The sequence below is a fragment of the Pagrus major genome, chromosome 11, assembly GCF_040436345.1.
Source record: "Pagrus major chromosome 11, Pma_NU_1.0".
NCBI classification, from domain to species: Eukaryota; Metazoa; Chordata; class Actinopteri; order Spariformes; family Sparidae; genus Pagrus; species Pagrus major.
The window spans coordinates 30,430,000-30,446,972 of NC_133225.1; the positions used below are offsets into that span (position 1 = coordinate 30,430,000).

General features: G+C 40.8%; 1 protein-coding gene across 3 annotated transcripts in view; it reads left to right on the plus strand.

The window, feature by feature from the left end:
- The window catches only part of nos1apa (nitric oxide synthase 1 (neuronal) adaptor protein a), a 209,744-nt gene that overhangs the window by 13,437 nt on the left and 179,334 nt on the right, over window positions 1–16,973 (plus strand). The gene's annotated exons all lie outside the window — the stretch shown is intronic.

Below are 16,973 nucleotides of genomic sequence, written 5' to 3' on the forward strand. Positions count from 1 at the left end.
CCCCTGGATCAATCTAAATGTACTTTGAAGCCGATGGCCCAATCCTGGAGTTACTTATCAGTTTACTGAAGCTTTGCTGCTAACTCTGCACAGCGTATCCACTCTCGTTTAAGGTTAAGAGTCAAAGCAAGTCACGTAATTGTACTCTTGCGTGCAAGGGAAAAACAAGAACATGTCCGACAACGCTGACATGGTTTGCAGTGAGCCATCAAATCTAAAATGTAAAATTTGGATGCCATTTGGATTTGCTAAGGAAGAAAGTAAATGGGCAAACGTCTGGCTAATTGTAAGGGCTGTAGAACAGCGATTAAGTATACTGGTAGCACAATAGATCTAAACACTTGTCTGGTGAGATGGCATTGTGAAACGTATGTGGATGCCTGTACAGCTTGCAGAAGCAAGAAAACGCAAGACAAACACACAGATATTAAACATGTTTTACAGCCACAAGTTAGCCACAGCTGAGCAAGGTCAAAGGTAATCTAAAACCCCTTTCCACTGGTCAGAAATCCCACTTTAAACCCACTAAGATCAGGCTTTTTTGTGCAATTGGAATGTGTAAACTCTCACCTCGGCTCGGCTTTGATTGAAACGTAAGACCCGGGTGAACACTATAAATTCCACCGCACGAAATGACGGGGCATTATCAACATCTGGTGGTGGTGCGTAAATAAGGAAGAATTTGGGATGTGGTCTGTAAAGAATGTTGCACTGGATACAATGTTGGAGGTAGAGCCCCGTTCATTCCTATGAAAGCTGCTCAGTGGTGTTTTGAAGCCAAAAAACCTCTGCTTCCCGGCTATGGAAATACCTGCATCGCCAACCGAGCCAGCTAACTTCCGGTTTAGCGCCCGGCTGACTTGAAGGAGCATAAAATAATTTAACCGTGTGTTTCTTCTAGACTTTCCAAATGTTATTTGACCGACTAGCTCAAATTATGATAGTGAAAAGAGTAATTTAAAAAAAAAGCACAGATGGACTGCCTTGCCTGCGGGAAGTGGGAATGGGGTCAATAGGTCATTTTTAGCGGGTTTACCTGTGTTTAAAAAAAACCTGTGTAGACCCGTGTAATTTGTGGTGGAAAAGTGTTATAAGGTAATTCTCATCACTGCCAAAGAAAGGCACCTGGACATGGTGCCATGGATTTCAGAATGTCAGCAGGTCTTTTTTGTATGTGGTAGCAAAAAGAACAATGACATGTTATTCTGACTTCATGCATTTGTTTCTTCGTGTGCCATGAAGTAACAAAAAACCCTTGGGATTATCTGGTCTTTTAAGTGTATCAGATATACTTTTTTAAAGACCAGGGAATTCAAAGTATTGCAACTTTTATAGAACCAACTTAATTTTTTTTAATTAAAAGTTAATGACTGTGAACTGTGTCAGATCGCATCATGTTGCATCAAATCGAATCGGATTTGACTGCTTGTATCTCTGATTTCCTTCTTTTGATCACCACCTAGAGCTCCTGACTTTGGGTGAGGGTTGGAATGTACATCAACCTGCAAATTGGGAGCTTCACCTTCAGGCTCAGTTCCTTCATTACCATAATAACAACATATATGCTAACGTATGCTGTCTAACGCAACCTCGGGGTCGGCTGAGAATTATTTTGAAAACTGCTACCACAGAAAAAATGTCTGAAACAGACTGAAACAGAGAGAAGTAACAAAAAGGCAAATCAGTTTGAATTTCAAGCTACTCTCATCCTTTTGCAACGATTTGTGTGTATGTTTCTTGCAATATTTGTATGTACACACATAAACTGTATTACCACACACACACACACACACACACACGCATGCACACACACACACACGCACACACACACACCCTGCCTGGTTTCCCCAGTGAAGTTCAGGACTGTAAATCAAGCTTTAATAAATTTCTCTCCTGGCTGGTCGCTTTCCACCACAGCTTTATGTTTTTCTCTGTGAATTCCCTTCATCTTGCCCTGTATCTCTCTTCTCTCCAATCTCACCTTTTCTCTCCCTTTCCATCACCTTTTTATTTGATGCCACTCTCTGCAGCCTTTGACGGTGCCAGCCCCCTTTCCATCCCCCACGCTGTCCTTTTCCTCGAACAATCTGTTAAGCCCTTCACATTGTCCTGCCCTTCATCAGAGGCCGAGTGAAACATTGGCTGATTCACGGGTTCTTTTCTCAGAAATGGGGGACTTTGTCAGCCCCTGCTGTGACTAATGGAGACACAGACTTAATTTGATCCATCCATTCTCATAATTAACATCTGCCGTGCCACAGAAATATATCTTATCCTGCAGAATTATTATTAACATTTTCATTTCGAGAATATTAAATAACCCTGAGATAAATATCCAAGAACCAGGTCGTCCCATTTGTTCCTGGTCGTAGGAGGAGGGATTGTGCTGCTGCTTGGACAGGAAGTCGCTTAATAGATAAAAGAAGGTAGACATTTTACTATTTATTTTTATTTATTTCCCCCCTTGTGACGATATAAAACCAATAAACGACAGTGGATCTTGTAAACTTTTCGGATGTTTTACCTTTTACAACAGCGTGTATCTCTGTGCTACTGCTTTAGCCGTGGAATTAATCTTGATCCAGTGAGTTTGAATGTTTGTGCATGATGAAGACATCCCCCTGTTTGAGAACACACACTTCCCTCCTTAGCCTCGGAGCTGGCGATGACAAACTAGGCAACAGCCTCAAACTGAGTTGTCAGCAGTATTAACTGCACTCCAATTACATCTTTACCATCTTTGATCCCTCCCTCCAACTTTTCTTTTTCGCTTGTATTCCTCAAACCCGCCGATGCTGCTGTTCACAACCCACTGCTTCACTTGCTCATTTCTCTTTCTCTGACAAGATAATGTAATGTAATAGCAAACAGATGCTGCGGGAGTCACTTCCAGCGTTTCATTTAGAGTCTTCAGACACTAAAGGCTTCTTCCCATGCTCCACCTGAATCTCCACCTCCTCTTGTTAATGTCAGCAATAAATTGGGGAATGAGTCTGGAGTTGCGCCCTGAGCCAGGCGATGAGCCGGTGGTGATGTAGGAGATTTGGAGTTCATGTTGAGCTGGTTGCAACGTGGACATGGTTACCCTGCAGCATCAACATGGGATGTTGCAGTGGAAAAGATGCAGAGAGGAGAGCTTTCAGAAGTAAAGGAAAGGTCAACTTCAGAGGAGCATCACTGCCGTTTCCATCAGACATCAGATATGAAATGCCTGCTTTGACATGAGAGTTTTGAGTGTGGATGAAGGTTCATTAGCTGAAAAGATTTTCACACAGGCGAGTTGCTCAAGACAAATACTTTTAAGCTGCAACTTTCCGGCCTTCGTTGTGCTTTCAGCATAAAGTGTGGGAACTTCACAGAGATGCAGCGCAGGTCATTTGTCAAACTGCAGTATTCAACCAAACAATGACAATGATATGTCCCTTTCACACATGTGCTGCAAACCTTAGACGTAAACTTAGACAATACTCAGAGGAGCTGTACGTGAGAATTCAAATGTCCAAGTCAGTTAGACCAGACATTAAGCTGAGTTTTTCCTGTTAGCTCCCTTGTACAAAGTTTGTGGACTGTCTTCCCCGTTAAAGGTTAAATAAAAAAGTATTGAGGGTTTTCCCTACCATTATAAGACTTACATGCAGCACCCAACCTGGTTTGGGAACCACTTAAGCCAATTTAATATAAAATCAATGTGGAGAACAGTGGTCCACAGTGTACTTTGTCCCAAAGTGTACTTCATCCCCAAACCCATCTGTCAAATCCGTGCACCTAAAGCTTGATTAATGCTTCTGCGTTCAATGCAGCGTTAACTCTGCATAGAGCCTGACATGCACCTCCCCAGAAATGTAACTGCACGATTGGTTGGCTTGGTAGCATTGCATTTCCGGCCCAGTAAACACATCACTGCTCTTCTTGGGTTATACATCTCCGGAGCTGCTCTTCGCTGCTGGATTGTCTCTGCGCTGGAGAGAGTGGGCAGGCTTGATGTCCGAAGGGTGGGCTGCCCCTCTACGAACAGACTGCGCCTTGCCGAAGCCAAACCACATTATTCTGCATCCAAGCTCTGTGTGTATGGAAGGGCAGCCCTTCCTGTGTACACTCTGCCTACCCACAATGCCAAGTGCAGAGACACAGCTGTGGGCCAAAGAGGTCAGGTTTACTGGGGAAAGTGCAGCAAAGGCCTAAGCCACCTGCGTACATTGATTGAAATTGTAAAGACTGACCAGTGCCAATCTAACATCTGTGGCGTTTGTCCTGTCAGTCATGGTGGTCTTAAGAACTAGTGTGAGTCAGAATGTGTGTCTGTCTGTCTGGCAGAGCAGAAGAGCCTGAGGTGTCACTGCCAAGGTGTGAGGATTCAGACATGGCTGGTGTCTAACTGCTATCTGGATAGCTGTGAGGGTTTCTCCTGTGTGTGTGCTCGAGGGTGTTACTCTTGCACTCGTCTATCACCTTGTCCCTCTGATGTATGTGTCCCTGTTGGCAAGATGACCTAAGTCTTTGGTAAGAATAAAGAGCTGCAGACTTCAGCTCATCTTTACCACATGTTTGCCCATTCCTGTACTGAAGTTTAGTTAGTCTGAGATTGAAGCAAAACAAGCAGTCAGACGGATTCTACAGGATTACAAACTGCTCACTGACAGACCACACACACACACACACACACACACACACACACACACACACACACACACACACACACACACACACACACACACACACACACACACACTCCAACAACCAGCCTCTCAGTCTGTGTGCTCCCCTCTGCTTTCATAAATCTCTTTATTATCTGCACAGCTTCGTCTTTACAGTTGAAAGTGGACTATTTATGAACGCCTTCAGGAACAGGTGGAGAATCAAGACATCCAGAGATTCACAGGAACAAAGTTTTCCCCCCAAGCTGATTTTTCTGCCTCTACCTCCTCCTCTTTAGCATCCCACCATTTCTGCTTATCGTTTCCCCCTTACTTCTCTAGATATCTCTTCTTAGATCTCTCTTCCTCTCCTGCTGCCTCATCGCCAGCTTTTTGCTTTCCCTCTCCTCCTCCACCTTCCTTTCTACCTCCCTCTTTACACCCTAATCCTTTCCTGCCTTCCTCCATCTCTTTTCTTCATCCCCATCAGTTTCCCCTCCCCCTCTACTCCTCCCCTCTGTATTCTCCTGGCTTCTTGTTCCTATCCCTCTCCTCTTCATTCTCCTCTTCATTCTCCTTTAGTTCTTCCTCCCTTGTCACCCTACCCCACACACCAGCACCCCCCATCTTCATCTCTCCCCTTCTTTTTCCTCATTATGCTCTGCCTCCTCTCCTCTGCCCTCCCCCCAGCATGCTTTCAATCATTGTTGGCGAGCTTGCCTTCCCTGCATTCCACCTGCATACTTTGCATGGTTTTCATAGCTCAGCTCTCAAGAGTAACTCTTCCCCTCTATACACACAGAGCATGTGCTTATTTGCATGTCGATTTAAGGTGCCCTAATTATTTAGCTAATTGACATTTTAAAGCCATTATTGGTCAAATGTTTTACGCGATAATAAGTGAATTAATGAACCTTCTTCGACAACTGAACCCCAAGGTGATATTTTGACATTACATCAGTCCAAAACGCTTCAGTTTATGTTTCAGCTGTGGTAATACATAATATGCACCCATTTAACTTCCAAGAAGTTTGGAATTTGTGTTTCTCTTCTTTATTAACAGAGCTTTTATATCAAAACCACATTTTTTTTTTGTATTTTTAAAAAGAATAACAAAATAATGAGCTGTTTATCACCTCTGTTGTTCATGTTATATATTTCGTGAAGAATAATGCCTTTTTCACGTGCTTGTGTCATACAAGAGATGTAGTCATTTTTAAATGCATGAAAAGGTTAGAACTGCTTTCTGTGCTATTGTTAAGAGAAAGTCAGATTAACCGTATCTATATAGGTAACTGTCTAATGCAAGTATGGGGATGTTTCTAATAAATGGATGGACCATCCAAAGTGGTTATTTCAATCATTCATCCTTTCACATGTAAATGAAAACACATTAAATTCAGGAAGTTTGTAAGCCAAGATCTTGTTCTTAAAAACCTAAAAATGCCCCTATGGCCAGGCTCAAACCACAGGAGTTTTAAAGTCCTAACTGAATTTGAAATCGTATTGCATGATGTAGATAAGCAGAATCTTAACAGATGTACTTCTCTTTAATCTCAAGCATGCACACATAATTTTTTTGGCCTTTCATGGCTTTATTTGATAGGATAGCTTGAGAGATGGCAAAAAATTGGATGAGAGAGAAGGGGGATGACACAGCAAAGGCCCGCATGTCGGACTCAAGCCCTGGGCCGCTGCAGTGAGGACATAGCCTCTGTACATGGGACGCGTGCTCTACCAACTGAGTTACTTGGGCGCCACACACATAATTGTCTAAAAGTATTGGCAGGTCAAACGCTACAGGCTATAATGATTATCATGCCGGAGACTGTGGCGCAACAACTTGCTGAAGTAAAGTTAATAATTTGCACCGAGAAAAACAAATGGAACAATTCTGAATAAGACATTGTTTTCAGTCAAACAAAAAATAAATCTGAGCCTGGCTTATTCCTTTGTTGGCTCGTAGATATGGTGAAACCCGAATGATTGTATTTTTAGTGCAGCAGATGAATATGTACCTTATTATCTCTTAGATTTTGTAAAAGCTGAAGCTTACTAAGAGCACATAAAGGCAGCTGTCTCTTTCACTAAACTGCTAAAGGGAAAGGTAGACATGATGTAATCAGATAAATATTGGACTTCCACCCACAGAGCACTCAGAACATTTGGATTATGCCGCATGACATATTTGGAGTAATTTCATGGTCAGGCTTTAGTTTCCAGTTATGTTTGTTGTTCTGGAGTTGTTCTTGGTAACATTGTCGATAATTAGTGACTATTTGATTTGGATGGAACTGGTCCAGCCTGTTTATACCTGGCATTAACATGGTTCTCCAGTGATCTGAACACAAGCAGACGGCACTAAATACAAGTGTAAACAGCAACCACCAAGTGATCCAGTCACTCAATGGACATGTGGAGGTTATCTGGGACAAATGTCATCACATATATTTTGTAATGTAACGTCAAGTCCTGTGGGGTCAGTGGATGTCATGAATGTAGGACTTGGTGGTTGTTAGGGTGACAGAACGACAACATGAGTCCTGGGCCACATTGAAGGACTACCTACCCAACCACTTAACATTACAACAAATTATATGTTCTGGCCCTCTTACCTGTCAATGTTAGCAGCAGATGTTTGTGAACACACTGTCTATTTCAACTCATTTCACCTTTAAACTATTAACTGCAATATTCCCAGACTCCCTTTAAAAATTGCACAATTTTGAGAGTTGTTGCATGACGAGAAAGTTAGAAAACTAAGAAAACTTTGCAAAACGGCTACGGCTAATTCTAAATCATATATGCCTTCTTGTAAATTCAAATTTTAAATGCAAGTTGTTTCTTTCCAGTGTCAGTTTGCTGCAGCATCACTGTACCAGCCTTCTGCTTCTGTGTCTAAAGTGTCTTACCTGCCAACATTAGCAGCTGTTTGAACAGTGTTTCAACTGATGAACACCATTTACATTAGATTTATCAAAGAAGACAACATTTTTATTGACTGTAAACATGCCACATTTTATAAAAAGCGTAAACAATAACTGATAAAGGCTACTTCTTTGTTGCCTGTGTAGAAAGTCCCCAGACTTCCTTAAAAAAAATTGAGTTAGGAGAAACTATAAACTGTGTGAAACTATTATTTATTTGGGTATTCTTGTAACCTCGTTTTACATGATGTTTTCTTTCTTTTTGTCAGAAACATTGTGTCGGTTTGTCCCTGTGATGTAAGTCTTTATTTGCATATAGAGCTGGGAAGTGAGATTGGATCACAAGTGGTCACTCGAGATGCATGTTTCGATGCATTCTAATGCCAGACGTGAACTGATGGACTGATTGGATCCCCCAAGACGCATATTAATGCAACGTATAATCAGCTTCTTAAAGTCACCTGTCTTTGTCAATGCCTTTCTGCTTCTTTGTTACATTGGAACTTTGGTGGAAAAAATGTCCTAAAAACATACAAAAAGCTATTTTTGCACACAGTACTTAGAGATTTACACCTGTTCATCCTGTATACTCACAGACATGCATATATAAAAGCACACTCTCAGTGGCAACGTGCTGGGTGATAATGTTATGCAGTCATCTGCTGCTCCCAGGCTGACCTTGGAGCTGCCCTCATCTATCAGCTCTGGGCCTCGGCGTTATCTCACCGCTGCAACCATCCCTCCTCCTATCTCCTCTCTGCGGCTGAGTCTCAATCCTGCAGTCGGCCCTCCTGTCCTTATCTGCTTCCCTTTGCTGTATTTTAAAGCTGCAAGCAGCTTGTCCAAACTTCTCTCCTAACCTTGGTTGTGTTTCGGCGGTCCCAGTCCAAGGCTTCCCCCTCTGTTCTCGGTTAAATCTCTCTTTTAGCATTTCCTGTAGTCAAATTCATGTCTGCCAAAAAATGATCCCCACTTCCATTAATCCTTTACAAATGTCACAACCATTTTTAAACCAGACGTCTATTTGCTATGGGAAGTTTAGGAATAACAGCGTTTGACAGCAAAATTAATAAGCATTGAAACTATCATCTCCCGACTCCCATGCATCATAACAGTAATATGAAATGCTATACAGCTGTATTGCATTCTTTACTTGTCTGTTACCGTGAAGGTTTCTTCTGCCTGGAACTGCTGCCACATGGGCTGTCATATTTTTTATGCACAAAAAAATTGGACAAGCCGAGGAGGGTATCAGAGCACATCAGCCGAGCATTGCTTCAAATGATTCCCCCTGCCTTTTAGATCGGCACAGATGAAAGAGTGTCAGGGAAATGGGATGATAGGGAGGTTACATAGATTGTTAGCTCTCCAGAGTGTGTGTGTGTTTCTGTGACTGTGTGTGTTTGTGGGGTGCTGGAAGGATGAAATGATGTTGCCCTCCAATATGGTTTAAATGAAACCCTTTCCCTGCCACAGACACTTTCATTAAAGCTGCAGGCGGCTGCTGTCAGCCCTCCTTTACCCACAGACATCGTGTGGATAAACAACTCCTCAGAAACCCCCCAACTCACAAACATTCCTCACAACAATTTTATTTCTTTCTCAGGGAGTCCAGATAGCGGTTTTGGGGCAGAAAAGCGCTGGCGTGCGCTCTGGAGTGCGCTCTGGAGTGCTGAGATGAAGTGTTTGTGCACTGCATGTGCGTCTTGTCTCTATGACAACAGTATCTTGACAACCACTGCTATATGACCAATCCTGCCCCTTTGCTCTTTACTATCTGTTTGTTTTTTATTTGACATTGGTATATCAGAGCAAGGAGGATGTGGGTGCATGGCATGATCCATAGCAGACAAAAATGTGGTGAATATTATCGCCTAGGCCAGGAAAAAGAAAAAGAGCAACTGTGATGTCACCAGCGCCTGTCTGAATAGTTGGGAGATTTTCAACTCGAAGTGCTCGGAGCAGCCACGCAAAAAAGGGGGATCGTTGAAAAAAAAGATGCTGGGCAATGCACCTTTTCTCTGGGTGGCTGCCTGCTGTCGTAGACGCTCACTGCTTATTGGTAACAATTGAAAAAAGCTGGCGCTCAGAAAAAACTCTATAAGGACACAGGGCCTTGGTCTTGTTTTCTGCTCTCTCTCTGAATCTGTTGCCTCTCTCATATTACTTCTCCATCCCTTGCTGTCCTCCCCCTCACATTTCATTCTTTCTCTTTCAGACATTTAGTTGGCAGAGCAGTTCATCAGAAATTATAACAAACAAACAAAAACAACTTGATTATAGGGTTGGAAACATCTAATGTTTAATAGCGCAAAACATTTTATTTATGATCAACGTTGTAATCAAACTGTATTTGTAATGATATATACCAGCACTTAGAGGTTATTATGCAATCAACTGCTTTGTCATTTTTAATGTTTGTTTCCAAAGCAGCATTTTTGTTGTTCATTTTGGCATTTGGCATGATTAAATCGGTTCAGGATCTGTCAAAGTCTTTGAGTAATTCACATTTGTGTTGGTGTTATTAATCAGCTCTGCCGTGAATACTGTAGGTAAACAAACCAACTGCATCTTATCCCTTTAGCACTCAGACCAATCATTTCTCATAGTTGTAGTCAACTGATTAACCAAATTATATAGAGACTTAACTGCCAAACGTTTGCTATTTCAAGCTCTTTGTATGGTTGATTTCCTCCGTTATATATCACTGTGAATGGAATATCTCTGGACTGTTTTTTGGTTACTCTTTGCAGACTTTTTATCAATTAAACTATTGAAGATGAATCCCCACAGAAAAGCAAGAAAAAGTCAGATTAACTGATAAAAAAATAAGCATCCCTTGCAGTCCTATCTCCATCGTAATGACAATGTAGACGACTATGACTGCGTGGTTTGATATCAATCTTGGTATCGGCCCAAGATATCGGTCCACTCACTTATCTCTGTAACGCTGTGGTCTCGCTGTCTGCTCTCTCCTGTGGTTTTTCAACCCGGCTGACGTACCCGTCATTTTCCCTGCTCTACACGGTGTCAGAGGGGGAACAGGGAGAAGATGACGTATAGCTTGCTGATTGTCTCATTCACAGCTCAGCAGAGAGCACGCAGCTTAATTGATTCTAGTTCAGTTCTAGGGGGGGTAAAGCATGGAGGCCATCCATCACTGTCATCGTCATCCATCACCCGATGCTGGAAGTAGAAAGGATTAAAAATACAAGATCAATCTTAAAGTTAGGAGTTGAGAAACGCTAAACCCGTGTTCAGACCTGATAATAACATCCGTCCTGAGTTATGCAATCACAAGTGGACAGCTTTAAGGCTGTGAGTTCACACCTGCCGTTAACATGCATCTCACACATGCTTCTCGAATGACAACTGAGCCCGACCGATATATCAGCTGGCCGATATTATCGGCCAATATTAGGCATTTCCAAACCTTCGGTATCGGCATTTATAATGGCCGATAAATGAATATTTAAAAAATAAAAACAGACGAAACACCCTTCAACCATTTTGTGAGTGTTGGCGTTGCATAGTTTGTCCACAAGAGGACACTTTACAACGTCCCTGTTGGCAACAGCCACAACACCACAAACCCTACAACCAGCTGATCCAGCCAGAGTCGGGCAGAGCGAACCAGTTATCCACGACTGAGATCATCAGTGAAGTGTGTTCATGGTAAGTTGGCAACTGTCACAAGAAATACATTGCTTGAATAACAATTTAAAGAACATCCCCATCAGTTCTCTTAACTCAAATAAGCATGACAAAATTTGTGACTACCATGTCCAGTTTTGCTGCTGTTACGTGTAAGCCGAGAGTGAAACGGAATTAGCTAGTAATTTTGATGTTCCTCTGTTCTGTTGTGAAAATAAACAAGTTTATTTTTAAACTGCATTATGATATTATTTCAGTGAGGATTCATAAATAACTACAAATAACTAATGTTACGGAAATCTGTTGTATGTTTTGTTACGCTTTTCTGGATTATTTTTTTTATATATATATATATATATATATATATATATATATATATATATATATATCGGCCGATATATCGGAATATCGAATTTTTAAATTACCAAATATTTTTATCGGTATTGGGCTTGGCCTTAATAATCCTTTATCGGTCAGGCTCTAGATGAGATCTCACTTCCCTGTTCTATGTGCAAATATACACGTACATGACTGGGGCAAACGGACATAATATTTTTTACACAAAGCGAGAATGAACTTTATGTGTAACATTTGCCGAATTTACAAGAACACAAACATAATTACAAATTTATCATAGACAGCATTTCACAAAGTTTATAAAGTTTCTCCTAACTCAATAACTCACAAAATTGTGCATTTTTTTAAGGGAGTCTGGGAACTTCCTCCATGAGTGTTTATTGTATATATTATAAGTAGACTATATTGGTTACTGTTCACTGTATTTTATAAAAAGCAATTGGTATTTTACCGACAATAAAATGTTATCTTCTTTCATAAATGTGATGTAAATGGTGAAATCAGTCAACCACATGGAAAGTAGACAGCGTGTAAGCTTCTGCCTGTTGTGGTGGCTTCTTCCTCTTGTTTCACAGAGGACGTCAGTTGGTGGTCCTTTGATGTGGGCCAGGACATGTGTGTATGCACTACAAAAAGAATGTGGTCATATGCAGTCCTGACCACCTCTGAATGTGGTCTGAGTGATCAGATCTCAATGTGTCTTCAGGGCATTCACACCTGTACTGAGAGCTGTCCACTTGTGACCAGATCACTCAGGACGGATGTTGATACCAGGTCTGAACAAGGTCTAACTCTCATCCCCTACCTCTTCTCTTTTCAGTTCTCCCCAGTTTTTGTACACTTATTACACCGCCTCCTCCTCCTTTAGGGCCTCTTCAGGTCCTGTTGAAGTCTCTAGAGGTCGTAAATAGGTGTTTGGCTGGCATTTCATGATATGTAACCTTAAGGACTTTTAATGCTTCATATAAAGCTAAATAATGATGTAGTAAATAGTTTGGCGTGATGCAGTTGATACCTCAGTTTTGGGCAATAAAGTCGATTTATTCCTCTAGCCAACTAGCCGTAGCTGATCGTGTTGGACTATAATAGGGAAGACAGCATAGGGAATAATATTGATGCATTCAAACAAGTTCTGAAAGGTCTCTAAACATTTTTCTGTTTCAGTGCAAAATTGGTCTTGAATCTCATTTTAATGGGCATTGAATCATCTGAAACTTGCTGACACCCTCTCTGCCTGTTTTTTTTCTCTCTCTGCTGTTTGACAGAGAAACTGCAATTAGTAAGCGATGAATTCACATTACTGACACCCCATGTGGAGCTGTACTGGCCAGGCTACTGTCGAGGTTTGGGTTGAGCGCAGTTGCTCATATTTGATTTCTGCAAATGCCCACACACCAGAGAAACCTGCATCACTCTCCTCTGTCCAACTCTTCTGTGTTTATCTGTACGTGAAGACATGGATCAGCCAAGCAGCTCTGTTCCCTCCTTTTCCTTAAATTTGCTTGGTTGTTGTTATTCACCTGCTCGCTCACAAGATTAGTTTAATCACTGAGTGACACATGGGATATGTGCTGGGCAGCAGCCAGGGACTCATGCCAGCATTACGTTGTGCTGTCAGATATGCATTATAAAAACACTGACACCTTTGAGGACAAAGGTCCACATGGAGTACATTTATTCACCAGCATCTTAAGTCTGTTGTTAAGAAACAAAGGAAGGAGCTGCAGAGAGTGACAGAGAGCTGGCAGTTACTCAGCTGTAAGTGAAGATGCATGTTTCTTCATGCTGGCAGCAATACAGCAGGGATATCTCTTTTGTGCCGCACTGTTTGTATCATTCTCAACCATATGCTGACATGGTGGTGCTGTTCTTTTGAGTCTCAAATCTAGATTTATTTCCTTCTGCATACTGATTCAGATACCTGGGCTTTGGGTATGCCGAGTACCGATCCAATACCAGTGCGTGTTTAAAAAAAAGAAAAAAGAAAAAGAAGATCTCTTTTCTTTTAACAGCTGAATATACAACTAACCCTGTATGGATGTGATATAATTGCTATCATTGTTGTTGGCCTGGCTCAGGTAAAACCTTGCAGAGAATGACTGCCATACAACATTCTTTTACCATCTATTTTGACAGTCAGTCATAGCTGAAAAAGAACAAATAAAGAAAGAGAAGAATAAATAACAATTCCTTTAAAAACTGTTAAAGTGCAGTCACTTTTTAAATAGAACAGTTTAAAACAGTAGTGCAACAGCAACTTAAATAAATCTAGGAATAAATTATTCCCTAAACTGACTCACAGAACTTGTTTGCTTGCAGCACCGCACTGTGAAGAGCAAATCTTGGTGGCGATACTGTGTCACCCAGTGTGCAGACTCCGCAAAGACATGGGGCACACGTTGGAGGTCCAAATGTCATTAATAAAGCTGACTGCCTGCACGTCTTTCAGCCTACATGAAATGTGTTCCCTCACTGTCTCGTAAAGTTTGGGGAGAGCAGTTTCGTCGTTCTCTTTCGCTTGATGCGTCTTCAAATGCTTAATGTGGTTGCTGGTGTTGAAATTGGCAACACTCATGCCACCCCTCCAAATTACAGCCTTGCATACTGAACTGAAATTACTGACATGTTGCTCACTCCGTCTGACTCACGTGCATTCTTTGGTAGTATTGGCAGCATTTCCGATGATGGTATCGGAATCGGAACAGTTCTACTCAAATCTTCAATCTTGCACTGTACATGAGTTCAAACATGCACAATAACTGGTATAAATCTTAAATATTGCTGTAAACTGTAGGCTTTTGATACAATCCTACATCTGCCAAGTAAAAAAGCGTATATTGACAGTAAATTATAAAAAAATATTGAAAAAACTATTATTCAGGTTATAGAAAGTATGATAAGCCTAGATGCTATATTATGTGCTGCATAACTTTGCAAAAGAACTTTACTAAAACTTTTTTGTAAAATATTCTTACATAGTGTTTGACCTTCACTTGACCTTAGGATTTCTTAAAGATTTCATGTCACAGACATTCTGATAAAAAGCTGTAAAACTGCACTGCTTCATTTGTCAAGATTTAGCCCTCTGCACCTCCATACAGGAAACCTTTCAGTTTTTAGTGTTATAAAAAAGATCAGCTTCATTACCGTTACTGTTCATGGCTGCACAGTTTGCTGAATATTGTTTTACTCAGAATGGCTCCATTTGGCACTTTTAGTTAAGTTCATGGCTGTCAGATTTTTAAACTGCAGTCTCTCTTGGCCCGTGGCCAGCATTTTTACCTCACGTTAATGCACAAAGTATTTGGCAAAGTTCTGTTTTTGAGGCCAATGAAATGATGTTTCTGTACAATAATAAAATTATGGGTTAATGTACTTTGAGAGAGAACACAGGGCTCATGATGGTATTGTAGCTTCAATTGCAATAATTTAAATGAAACTTGAAACAAAAAGCTATAATTGGAAGGCATTGACCTCTTAAAGATAAAATCCATAAAATGATACAATCTCATTCTTACCATCTCCATTAAACCTAAGCTGTAAGCGATTATTCAGGGTTGTATTTTTTCACAGCTCTCATTCAATTACAATGAGCGATTACCAATTGCCCGTCCTTTCTCTGACTTTTGTGTCTTTACTCATATTCCTCAATGTTCCTTTAAAATTTTGCACCTTTTCTGCTAATTTGCGTATTGAGTATTACCTTCAGCCGTCCTTACAGCGTTCAGAAAGTCAAAATGACATCCTGTTAACAAGCTCTTGTCTGACATTGCGTGACAGTCACAAGTCAGCCAGATCAATAGTCACAAAACTCCTTTTGCACAGGCCTTTAAGATAAAAGATGAAATATTTTATATAATTAAATTTTAAATGGTTTATCCTCCGTATCTAGGACTTAAACTGTTCGTGAATCACTGGAGAGCAGACTGAGCAGGTTAGTAATACTTATTACTAGTTATAATTAGGCTCTAAACAAACAAATATAAGTCCAGTTGCCTATGACATAGCACTTAATTTTGAAAGAAATTGTCTCATAAATATTTCAGATAACAATGTTCTCAAGACATGTGAGTTATTGGACCCAATGCTGAGAACAGAAAAGAAGTGAAAGCGAACATTCACAGAATGAAACTCATGTTTGGTTTAACTTTAAGAATCATTGATGTACAAAAACTTTCAATCGCAAATCCAGCAAACCAGCTCCCACAGGTTTATCGAAAGACAAACTCTGAGTGGAAATCATTTTCTGGGTCTGCTGTAACTCTCCAAACTCAGACTTGTCACACAAATTGCTCTTGCAAAGCAGGATGATGAAATTTCATCAGGGTTTCTCTGTCCCCCTGCATTCCGCCATGGAATCAGAATAACTTCAGGGGCAGCTTGAGACCCCAATTGCACTCGGTTAACCCTACCAAAGTTTCCATACTGATTTTAATGAATCAAGTTGTGCTGTGGATTTTAAGTCATCAGAGGCCAGCTGCTCTGTTGATAAGGCAGCATCAGAGAGTAGACATTGCAGCAGCCATGCGCATGAGGAACACGCATGATCAATCATTTAACAGATGTATAGCTGGTGTGTTTGTGTATCTGATTTGCTTTCACTGATCAAGGCGGCTTGTTTCAGTGATGTGGGTTTTTCATCTCATTAGCTGGTTGTGTGAAATGGAGCCGGTTAGAGGGTCGAACATGACTTCACGCTGCCACTGAGAAAATCCAAGAAGGAGAATGTGCTTGAAGAAGACAAGGTAGGCGGAAAGGAGGAAAATCTATACAGCAGGAGAGAGGAAGCAATGAAGGAAGTAGAATGTGTGATTTAGAATGGATGTAACCAAAAACAAAATTCTTCTGCTTTTGAGGATTTGACTGAAAGTCATGGGTTGATCACTTTTCAAAAATGCTCCTTTGGCGCAATAGAAGACGACGTGTCCACCTGGTGATACCTTGATGGTCATGATACCTTGGCAGGTACCATCGTATAATCCATTTTTAGGCTTATTTTTTCTATTTATATGTGATTTTACTGAAAATATCAATTCTGTTTTTGTAGCCTGATTTTATATTTCCCAAGTGTCAAAAAGCTATGCCCCCTGCTTTTAGAGAACATTGTTCACCACAGTATATGGGGTGGCATGCTGTAAATTTTGAGCTATTTTGTGCAATAAGTAGTCCAAAACTCAAACCCATTTTGAATAGTCTAAAAACAGAATAATTAGCATCACTTTTGAAAAATGGAAGTTCATGGAAGTTCCTATGATGTCAAAATCAATGTTTGAGCATTTTATTGCATATGTTTTTTGCTCCATATCTCACCCATACGCTAGTATAAGGCCAAAAAATGGCAAAAAAAACAACAAAAATTTAAGGTATTGTTAATTGTATTTTAGAGTTTGTAACTTCTTGG